We start from the raw sequence: 12,994 nt of genomic DNA, 5'->3' as shown, positions 1-12,994 counted from the left end.
ATGTGGAGGTGGCAGATATACAACTGATAGCCCAGAGATACAAGCAGTAATTCAGATAGCCAGATACATACATATTATTTAGTTTGGCAAATAACAATCCTTGTCAAGAACAATCCTAGTTATACATAATTATATCAGTCAATACTCTCAATAAATATACAATACTATAAGCCTTGCTTACAAAATACATTAAACCATCATTTGAACAAATAGTTCTACAGTGTAGTCACACAGAAATAGCTGAGAGTAATCAGAGGGGGGGGGGTGTTCTGGCTCCCTCTTATGGCTAACTGCAACACTAACTCTTAAAGCTATAGTGTTATAATTAATTTACATTTATTCAACCTTTGCTTCAAAACCTTTAGGACCTGTAGTATCCATTGATTTTTGTTCCACTCTTGGGATGGGGTGGCGGCAATGGGACAAGCCAGAAAACATACATCAAATGATGCAACTTACATACTGGTGTCAGAAGTCAGGAGCACAACTACACTATTTGTGTAAATAGTGCAGTTGTGTATTCAACAGTATAGCAGTTTACTGTGAACACCACTGGTTCCACTGTTCAACAATGATCAGCTAAATATATGTTTTCGTTGTATATTCAACACCTTTAATCATAGCACTGCCTTCCAGAACCATAAATCATTTTTTTTTTTTGCATGAGATGTATTTTGGTACATTTCAAATATTTCTTTCTAGACATTATGTTGTTGGTTCCTCCATTAAATATGGCTTCTTAATGTCTTTCTTAAAATGCTGTCCAGTTTTGGATATAAGACGGCAAGGTATGACTTTAAATTAGCACAGAGTAATAAACTTTTCTGGACTTTTAAAATGGCATATTTTCTTTCTTGATAAAACTACTTCATGTGAAACAGTCTCACAATTATTTTTTTTAAAGCTAATCACGTACATTATCACTCATCAATTATGAGATACTGATATGTGTGTGTTTGTGTATGTATGCATGTGTGAGGCACATTATATCTGTCTGTCTCTCCAATTGAAAATGAGTAAGCCTATTCTCGGTCAGAGCCAGCGAAAGTAATGTTCTGGCCACAGGAATTTTCATGAAAGCAGCATTGTTGTGTCCTATTCTCAACACACTCCATCACTTTAATCCATGTTTTACATGAATAAGCTCAAAATAATATTTTGGGCAAATTATGTAAAACCCCAGATTTCTTGAGAAGTGTATAAGGATAATCAACAGCAATATGGATGGACCCAGTCATGTTGGTTTTGGATGAATTGTTGGAAGACATGAAGGCCCAGGCTGGGGAAGGAAAAATTCTATCTATGTTGGTTCTGAGGAAGCAAAATGGAGGAGACAAATTAAGATCAGATTCCAAGGCAAATTTATTCTAGTGTAAAGCCATATATGGTGTATTACTGATCTACTGTACATATGCAGTAATTATCAACTAGGGGGAGAGCATTTTTGATCACCATTGTTTATTTAGCATGCACAAAAGTGTCCCAAGATGGTGGGCGGAGCCTCCCACTGCCAGAACCGCTCCAAACCGGGAACAATCCACTGTTAATTGTATGCACACAATGATTTACAAATAGAGTAGAGTAGAATAGTATAGTATAGTATAGAAAAGAATAGAATAGAATAGAATAGAATAGAATAGAATTTTATTGTCCAAGTGTGATTGGACACACAAGGAATTTGTCTTGGTGCATATGCTTTCAGCGTACATAAAAGAAAAAGATACATTTGTCAAGAATCATGTGGTACAACACTTAATGATTGTCATAGGGGTCAAATAAGCAATGAAGAAACAATCAATATTAATAAAAATCTTAGGATACAAGTAACAAGTCACAGTCATACAGTCCTAAGTGGGAGGAAAGGGATGGTAGGAATGATGAGAAAAACTAGTAGAATAGAAGTGCAGATTTAGTAGAAAGTCTGACAGTGTTGAGGGAATTATTTGTTTAGTAGAGTGATGGCGTTTGGGAAAAAACTGTTCTTGTGTCTAGTTGTCTTGGTGTGCAGTGCTCTGTAGCGACATTTTGAGGGTAGGAGTTGAAACAGTTTGTGTCCAGGATGTGAGGGGTCAGTAAATATTTTCCTCGACCTCTTTTTGACTCGTGCAGTATACAGGTCCTCAATGGAAGGCAGGTTGGCAGCAATTGTTTTTTCTGCAGTTCTGATTTACTTTATACAGTATATAACATATAGCATATCCTAATAGCCAAAATGAATCTTCTGGCACAAGCTTATAAGAAAGGACTGGCACCATTGTAAGTTGCTATCATTATGGCCATCTGCTCAAAGTAATCCTATGAGTATTCTATGAGCAACAGGATAGAAAACTACTGAGAAGTTGTAACAGATCCAAAACCAAAATAAACACACTTTCTCTGCTAAGATCAGTAGTGGGTTTTGAATTAGTTTGCTACCGGTTCATGCACACACTTGCAACAAAAGCATCCCAGGTGGGCAGGCAGAGACTTTTGTTGCTGCCACTATTGGTTCTAAGAACTGGTCCAAACTGGGAGCAACCCACTACTGGCTTAGATCCCAAAGCAGACTCTTTTCCAGGGCTCTCTGTATCCCTAACAGGCCAAGAAGCCAAGCTGCAGTTGGGAAGGGAGTCTTTATGGAAATGGCAGAAAGATTCTGCATATGTTGAACGATTTATTTCACTTTAATTTTAGCTCTAGATTAGCATATTATTCACAGAGTTTTGAAAGAGAAAAAGGTCATCTTCCCTACCCTCCTTTTCTGAGTATGTGTACTCTTCTTGAGCCAGGCTTACTTATTGAAAGGAAGATAAGCGAGATGATGAAGTTCAGAAATATAAATGTGGCCAACAGAATAAACAAGTTTATCATACTGTTTTAGCAGAGGCAAGTCTATAAACAACGGCCATCCATATTTATCACTCTTTCACATAAAATAGCTTCAAAGCATCAACATTTTCCTTTTGTTAGTTGACATTTTTCTCCATTTACAATGATTCATAAAGCTTTCTAATCAAGGACTCTCTTTCTTCATATTAGCTAAGATATAGCCAATTCATCCAGAATTACTGGTTTATTTCAGCCCTGCCGCAACCACGTCAGTGGAACAAGCTCTCAAATATAGGCACATCCCACTTTGACCTAATCTTTCAAGTGAATGCTTTATGATCATGTTTTTCATGTGTTCCTTAGAGAACGAAGTTTATGCAAGCTAAATTCAATGTACGTAATCTTCAAAACTTTCCTGTAAGGAATCAAACCATGTCAAAGTCTTTACAAATCTTTTTTTTTTAATTGTATGCTTGGTTCTTTTTTTAAAAAAGATGATCGAACTTTTAAATATAAACATTATAATAAATAGATGAGATGTAAAAGGGCTTTCTACACTAGACCTGTTCAGATATTGTCATAAATGCATAGTGACCTCGATGTGAAAAGAGGCTGGGTCTCGCATCTTTTCCTTTTCCAATTTCCAGACATTCATTATTGCCAGTTCAGTTGTCCATATAAGCCAGAACCTACTCAAATATAATCCAAAAATCACATTGAAGTTCTCTTGTGTTCAAGAACTGATTGTTAGAGCTATGGCTAAGTCAGTGAATGGCTGCAAAATTTTTTACTACCACACTGTGGGTGTAGCTTATTTTGTGGGTGTGGCTTGCTGGCCATGTGACCAGGTGGGAGTAGCTTGATGATCATGTGATGGGGTGGCTTAAAGGTCATGTGACTGGCTTAAAGGTGACCAACTTGATGTCATTCACATCAAGGGTTTGGGTTAGGGTTAGAGTGTCTGGCCTATTCTCGCCTCAAAGAGATACAATTTCCCTTATTTTTTCTGAACATCCAAAATATACTATTTAATTCTATGTATATATGCCATATGTGTACATACATATCACACACAGGCACACAAAATATACATTACCTACTATATAAACTGTATATGTATGTGCACACACACAAAATTATACACATCCAACCTCATTTACTGAGGTAAGAAATACATACCCAGAGCCCAGAAAGGGAAAAAAAAATTCCAAATTTTTCTACCATTTCTGCATACCTGACCATACCCGTAGGAGCCCATCACTGGCTAAAGTTTAATTGTTTCTCATGTTATTGTTAACTTTCAAAAAAAAAACACCCAACCACAAAATTAACACATAGCTTCACCATGTTCTTTTATGTGATTGTCAACTTCTGGCATGAGAAAGTAGATACAGCACATGCCGTACTACAGAGAGTCTGTTGGAAGTGAAAACAATCTAAGACTACAATTTAAGAGTATCTGATTGTTGAAAATTAAACCAATTGAACTTAATAGAAACTGAACCTAAGTAATTACAGTATATATATATTAAGAAAAGGCAAGTCATCTGACTGTGAATACTGAACTGAAAGTTGAAAATGAGCAGGTTAAAATATTGTGGAATTTCTGAATTCAAGCCAATAAAGTTGGCACATAACATGCAGATTTAACTAGTCGAAAAGAAAAAAGTATAGATAACTCATGTGAAAATATCATGGGATAGTCGAATAGAAAACAAAGAACTGGAGAAGATCACAAAGTACTAAGATCTGAAAATCAAAATTGTAGGATTAAATCTAAAGTGGTCCCAGTGGTTATCGGTACAGTGGGTGCCCTACTAAAAAAACCTTGGACAGCTCTTATAGATAATCTACACAATGACAAGATTTCTGTTTGTCAATTACAAAAGGCCACACTGTTTGGATCCGTACATATACTATGCTGATACATTACATTATAGGTTCTTGGGAAGAACTCAATATATATGAAGGCCAACACCATCTAAAGTCTGGCAGGTGTAATTTCACATCATTGTGCATATAATAATAATTTATATAGCTTGGTTTTCTCCTATTAAACTAACACTGAAAAAAGAAAACAACTCATATAAAAGCTTAAAATCAATTATTAAGTCAGAAGGTCAGTAGGACATCAGTTCTATTGGGATATTAGCTGCCCCGAGTCCTTGAAGAGGCATATAAATCAAATACATACATACATACATACATACATACATACATACATACATACATACATACATATATACATACATACATACATATTCACAAACTGTGGACTTACACTTTTAGGGAAGATGCAAATTCACCCAGAATAAACTAACCCCAGTTCCAGAAACTGATTACCTTGGTCTTGACTGGATATAAGTTCAACTTGTGCCTTATCCATTTTGTTTCATGTAAGTCCACTGAGGGAATCTGTTAATTCTTTAAAGATAAAAGTTAATATCATAAATTTCCTGATAGTATCTCATGCATATATTCCCAGTGATCATTTTCAGGAATTATAAGTACAGGCTACTGGATTAGGTGCCAAGTAATAATCATGAAATATCATGTTGCAGACTCAGTTTTACATTAAAACAATGTCCTCAATGTCCATTCTAAACAGAAGATCCAGAAAGTCTAATAATTTTTTATTATTATTATTATTATTATTATTATTATTATTATTATTATTATAAACCTATGATGATGAAGCTTTTTTGCTTGGGTGTCAAAAGGGCACATGGGTTCTACTTACCTTCCACACTGGTTTGCATTGTGACGGAAGTGCACATTTTACATGCATGCGTTCCTTCTTGGAAATGTACTTAAAAAAACAAGATGGCAGCACCTCTAGCAGCGCCTATGGCACTACCAACAGAACTGGCTCATAGCCGTGGCAGGCCTAGGTCACTGCCTGTTACAGCGACCCAGACTGCCAATCTATTAATGGCTCTATAGAATCGATCCGAACCAGCAGGAACCCACCTCTGGCATGCACACAATAGTGCATGCATGCCCACACCCATAATGCAGTGCCTTCACCCTGTGCATGCACGCACAACTGCCCCCTACTGCCTCTCCTTGTATGAGCGCAACTGAATCAGAGGTGGGTTCCTCCTGGTTTGGACCAGTTCGCCTGAACTGAGAATGACCCACTGGTGACATTATGATGACATCACAGAACCGGTTTGATTGGTGTGCCATTTTTTTTAATTTTTCTTCTGAGCATGTGCAGAAGCCGAGTTTCGGCCCCATGCATGCGGGCGGCATCTTGTTTTTGGGTTTTTTTAAAAAAAATTCTTCTGAGCATGTGCAGAAGCCGAGTTTCGACCCCATGCATGTGGGTGCCATCTTGTTTTTTCCTTTTTCAAAAAAAAAATTATTCTGAGCATGTGCAGAAGCCACGTTTTGGCCCCATGCATGCGGGCGCCATCTTGTTTTTGGTTTTTTCTTTTTTAAAAAAATTTCTTCTGAGCATGTGCAGAAGCTGAATTTCTGGCACTGGGCAGGCAGTCGCCATCTTGTATTTGGCTTTTTAAAAAAATTATAGATCTTTCAGCACTGTACATGTGTGTGTGTGTGTGTGTGTGCATGAAACATGTGCATGCCCACAAGACATGCCCACACGGCACAGGAGGAAGCGAACCGGCAGCGAGGTAAGTTAGCACCCACCCCTGAACTGAGTGCTAGGAAATATGTTCTTTGGTATAAGATACAATAGGCAGAAACCCTGACAAGATTCTGTTATTATCTCTATAACCAAAACTCTTGTTCTTGTGGGGTCACTTTCTTGACCTGCCCCACCTTGAAGGGCGGATAGAAACTATTCACCATTCACTATCTTGATTGTAAATTCTAAGGGTGGTTGCTGTACCATTGCCATTTGGCTGATCTTTTTCATGTTTAATTGCAGGCCCTTTCCTTCCACTCGGCTGCTTGACGTTCATTGCTGGAGTTCCTAGGTTATTTGTAATTTCAGCTATCAAAATCATGTCATCAGCATAGCACAGAGTATTGATGTTTCTTCCTCCAGTTTTAAAACCAAACTCACTTTCTTCCAATCCATCCTCCCTCAATATATGCTCAGCATAGAGGCTGAATAAATAAGGAGAGAGTCTAATCCTTGTCTAACTCCTTAGTACTAAAAATAACAAACCGTAAGCATAAAATACCTGCTACAAACCAAGGCAGAAATAGTAAGAAGGTAGATAAAAGAAATCAGAAGTGGAAAAAAGCCTAAATATCACATTTATTTTCTCTGTTATACAGATCTAGGATGTGTTATTTGAGAGTTCCCTTTAGATTTTTAATTAGTTAATTGGATTAAGATATTGTGTATTGTATATTTTATATGTTGTGAGCCGCCCCAAATCCTCGGAAAGGGGCGGCACATCAATCAATCAATCAATCAAATAAATAAATAAACAAACAAACAAACAAACAAACAAACAAACAAACAAACAAACATATAAACATATAAACATATAAACATATGGTTTAGGTTTAGGTTTATTGGATTTATATGCCGCCCCTCTCCGCAAACTCGGGGTGGCTCACAACAATAATAAAAAAACAGTACAGTACACAATACCAAATCCAATGCCCACCCATCCAGTTCCAATTGAAATTAATAATCTCATAAAAAAAAACAGTATATATAAAAAACAGGCACACAGTCAATCAATCAACAAACAACATGGGCAAGGGGGAGGTGTTTTAGTTCCCCCATGCCTGACGGCAAAGGTGGGTCTTAAGGAGTTTACGAAAGGCAGGGAGGGTGGGGGCAATCCTAATCTCAGGGGGGAGCTGGTTCCAGAGGGTCGGGGCCCCCACAGAGAAGGCTCTTCCCCTGGGTCCCGCCAGACGACATTGTTTAGTCGACGGGACCCGGAGAAGGCCAACTCTGTGGGACCTAACCGGTCGCTGGGATTCGTGCGGCAGGAGGCGGTCCCGAAGATATTCTGGTCCGGTGCCATGAAGGGCTTTATAGGTCATAACCAACACTTTGAATTGTGACCGGAAACTGATCGGCAGCCAATGCAGACTGCGGAGTGTTGGAGTGATATGGGCATACTTGGAGAAGCCCATAATTGCTCTCGCAGCTGCATTCTGCACGATCTGAAGTTTCCGAACACTTTTCAAAGGTAGCCCCATGTAGAGAGCGTTACAGTAGTCGAGCCTCGAGGTGATGAGGGCATGAGTGACTGTGAGCAATGACTCCCGGTCCAAATAGGGCCGCAACTGGCGCACCAGGCGAACCTGGGCAAACGCCCCCCTCGCCACAGCTGAAAGGTGTTTTTCTAATGTGAGCTGTGGATCGAGGAGGACGCCCAAGTTGCGGACCCTCTCTGAGGGGGTCAATAATTCCCCCCCCCCAGGGTAATGGACGGACAGATAGAATTGTCCTTGGGAGGCAAGACCCACAGCCACTCCGTCTTGTCTGGGTTGAGTTTGAGTTTGTTGACACCCATCCAGGCCCCAACAGCCTCCAGGCACCGGCACATCACTTCCACTGCTTCGTTTATATGTTTATATGTTTATATGTTTATATAAACATATAAACATATAAACATATAAACATATAAACATATAAACATATAAACATATAAACATATAAACATATAAACATATAAACATATAAACATATAAACATATAAACATATAAACATATAAACATATAAACATATAAACATATAAATATATAAATATATAAATATATAAATATATAAATAAATATATAAATAATTTTTTTGAGCAGTATATATACATTTGTAGTCATATCACTATATGCATATATACACATATAAACACATATAAAATACATTCAGTGATGGCCTGCTACCAGAATGGTAAGGAGCTACGTTCTGGTAGTGATTTTCGGGATGCGCATGCAGCTATGCGTCCCTGACACATGCCTGTACACGCCCATGCAAGATTTGGCATGTGAGGAAACAAAAATATCAGCGAAAATCACCAAAATCCCGCTCCTGTGCGTGTTCTAATGTGAGATTTCTCTTGCGCATGTGCAGAAGCCAAATTTCATGCCGACAGAAGCACGCACACCTGCTGGATGTATGCGTGCCCACGACAGCTTTGGCGGGGGGACCAATAGCCCCGAAGACAGCAGTCCTTCGCTGTATACATTGTACCGTAAAGAAGGCTGAGCACTGAAGAATTGATGCCTTTGAATTCTGGTGTTGAAAAATTAGTCAATCCTAAAGGAAATCAACTCCGACTGATCTTTGGAAGGACAGATATTGAAGCTGAAATACTTTGGCCATCTAATGTGAAGAGATGGCTCCTTGGAAAAGACCCTAATATTCAGAAAGATTGAAGAGAAGAGAACAGTGGAGGATGGGGTGGCCTGATAGTGTCTGTTATGTTCTTGGTTTAAATTAAAGAATTATTCTGATTGGTTCTGTGCAGCAAGCTGAATACTGCCGCCAAAATTAAACAGCTGTCTGCTATTTTGCTGCGTTTTCTAGGACTATAAATAAGGCAACAGAGCAGCCATTGCCTTTGTTGCGATTTAGCGTAGTTGGTGTATGTTCCTGTTTCAGTTCCTGGCTTCTAATAAAGCACTGAAGAACTTCCACAGTTTTAAGAGTGGTGATGAAGGAGCTCGAACTCTCGCAAGAACAACCTCGCCATGCAAACGTCCATGGCTCAAGCTGCCGCATTTTTAACTCAGAAATTGAGACATGGACTGCCTACATGTCCAAATTCCGGATCTTTTTACAAGCTAGCAATCTCCACAATGCCTCGGATGATCAGAAGCGAGCGATCTTCCTTCATTACTGTGGACCTACTATTTGTCATTGACACAATGAACATGAATTTGAGCAAACTTCAGGAGACGGGGGGGGGGGAGACAGGAAGGCCTAGCTTGCTGTGGTCCACGGGCAGTGAAGGGCTACCAAAACTTTTACTACCACACTGTGCGCGTGGTTTATGCAGGACGCCCTGCATTTTCTTTCAACATCTTTCAGTGCAAATTGGGTGCTCTGGGGTGGAGCTCCATTTTCGCTACCCCACTGCATTCCTCTCCCCCGATCCAGGCAGTAGCCCACCTCTGTCTATGGGTCATGAAGAGTCAGACACGACTTAGCAATGGAACAGCAATGTACCATATTCAATACAGCCCTCTTTAGCCTGGGTAAAATAGGCTTTGCTATAATGTCAAATCTATATTGCAGAGAGTTTAGTCATAATATACTGCTACCTGTAAACTAGCCTTTTGAAGTGTTTTTTTTAAAGTTTTCAATTTCTAACTTTCCCCCCTTATTTTCAGAATTTAATGACACTTAGAGACAGCTAGAGGTCTCACTTGAACAGAGCCTCTCTTTTTCTAAAGCAGCCAGCAAAACCGAAGCCAAAACTGCAGTTAATATTGGTCTTTTTGGTTACGTTCTTCTGCCATTAGAAAGCTGCTCTCGGTTCCAAGGAAAACATCAGAAAGATAACAGGGACTAATGTTCAACATGCAAAAAGTCAAACAAGGCTCTTCCACTTACAAGGGACATTTCTCACATTAATTTATGAAATCATATTAGCTTATGTTCAAATCAAATTTGAACATAAGCTAATATTATGTATAGGTTGGAAGGAGGAGGAGATTCTTTAATCATCCGCATTAATACATTAGCTAATATTTGCAAATGATTCCTACTGTAGTATGATGATCCATCTGGCAAGAATGCCCCACTGTATTGCACAGGATAATAATAATAATAATAATAATAATAATAATAATAATAATAATAATAATTATAATTATAATTATAATAATTATAATAATTATAATAATTATAATTATAATAATTATAATAATTATAATAATTATATATATATATATATATATATATAATATTATCATGATAAATCAATATTTATTTATCAATATAATAATAATAATTATTATAAATCAATAAAATTAACTGCCTTAGAAATGGCCCTGGGTTGGGCCGAGAGGCAAATAAGGAGCTGTGATGTTCCTTCAGTACACCAGGGTGATTCGACACAAATATATCGAATCACCCTGGTGTATTGAAGGAACATCACAGCTCCTTATTTGCCTCTCGGCCCAACCCAGGGCCATTTCCAAGGCAGTTAATTTTATTGATAGCTGACAATTCTATCTGCCTCAGTACCCTGTTTTCCCCAAAATAAGGCATCCCCTGATAATAAGTCCAACTGGACTTTTGAATGCATGACCAAGCACTTATTTCAGGGTTCAAAAAATAAAATAATACAAGGTCTTATTTTCGGGAAAACACCTGTAGTAATATTCCCAAGTAACATTCCCAAATGTATAGAAACACCCACGCAACATTCAGTTTTCAGATCCCCAAAATAAATGTTTTCACATAGCTATGGACTGCATCCAAGCCAATGTCTATAAGATGACATTTTTTTGGAAACTTCTGCATCTTTACATGATGTTTGGTTTATATAATATGCTCTGCAATGGGAGGGGGAAAGCCCTACTAGATGCCCAGCATTTAACCTCTTTGAGAGGTGGCTCTTCCATTAGCCTCCCTCCCTGAACCAGCACCTTTTTCATCAGACAATTTCAAAATTGGAAACGACTTTGAAGTTTGTGGACATCATTTTATAGCTTACTTTAAAACATCACAACACAAATGAATCCTTTTATTCAAGGCACCGCTCATCAGTTGCCCCTTCTTCCTCCTTTCTAGCTTTCAGAATGTGAGTGTAAGCTTGACATGTGATTGTATATACACACCTACACCTACATTGGAAACTAGCTGTGTTATAAATGGATGGATATGATTGGCTGATGTAAAATGATCAAAGTGTCAGTTCAGTTTATTCCCATTTTGAAATTTATGTATGAGTTAGCTTTCTTGGTTTCATTTGATTTAGAATGGAATGGAATAATATGTTAGTATCTCACCAATACTCTGTGCACATATTCTTTGGCAAGAAAAAGCTTGTTAATTTTAGCACTGCACCTCAGGATAAAATTTCAAACAGTATTTAGTGCAACATTATTTAAACATGTTCTCTCTCTCTCTCTCTCTCTCCTTCCCTCCCCCTCTCTCTCACACAAAGGAATTTAATTTCACTATTGTATTCAGGGAGAATTTAATCCTTCCCCACCAATGCTTTCTAGCCCACTATGTATAATTCTAGAATTTAAGGGGGGGGGGGGTGGCATTACATACTGGAAGACTCGACTTTTAAATAATGAACTGTGGCATTGCAACTTTGGTACAATTTGTTTCACGTGGGTGCTTAATATTATATATAGTAATTATACAGAATTTGATTCTCATAGTAAAATAATATTTTACTCTTTGCCTACATTGGCATTCATCATTGCCACCATTTAATTTATCTTTAAAACAATTTAGCGGTGTCTAAAGCAGTCTTTCCCAACCTTGGCAACTTGAAGATATTTGGACTTCAACTCCCAGAATTCCCCAGCCAGCATTTGCTGGCTGGAAAATTCTGGGAGTTGAAGTCCAAATATCTTCAAGTTGCCAAGGTTGGGAAACACTGGTCTAAAGCAATTAAGATATTATTCGGATAAAAATAATACATAGGTTGGGAGAATTAATGTTTGCATCCAGAAATTCCATGTTTCTGCCCCTTGTGTTTCCAGTTTTAAATATAAAATTAAAAGGGATGGGAGAAGGTTGCCAAAGTCTATGGAGAGTTGCCATCAATCAAGGAATTAGTGAAAACTAGGCTAGATGGTGTAAGAAACAAAGTATGAAGACTGAAACTATACAATTGGAACCACTGCTAAGCGGATATATTGGAGTAAGTTTATTTCCTGTGATTCTACTTCCCTTATACATGATATGCAAATATATAATTTTCTTCTTGGTTTTTTAGGATTCATTCATTCATTCATTCATTCATTCATTCATTCATTCATTCATTCATTATTCATTTATTTATTGGATTTATATGCCGCCCCTCTACGAGGACTTTGGGCAGCTTACAACATATCAGAACATTATTATTATTTATTAGATTTGTATGCCACCCCTCTCCGCAGATTCGGGGTGACTCACAACAGTAGTAAAAGAAGTGTACAATGAACAAATCTAATATTTAAAAAGTATCTAAAAACCCATTATTTTAAAACATATAACACAAGCATACCATACATAAAACTATATAAGCCTGGGGGAGATGTCTCAATTCCCCCATGCCTGACGGCAGAGGT

This window comes from Erythrolamprus reginae, chromosome 1, assembly GCF_031021105.1.
Source record: "Erythrolamprus reginae isolate rEryReg1 chromosome 1, rEryReg1.hap1, whole genome shotgun sequence".
In the NCBI taxonomy this organism is placed as follows: Eukaryota; Metazoa; Chordata; class Lepidosauria; order Squamata; family Dipsadidae; genus Erythrolamprus; species Erythrolamprus reginae.
The sequence above is the reverse complement of the archived record's forward strand: the minus strand, read 5'-3'. Positions refer to the sequence as shown.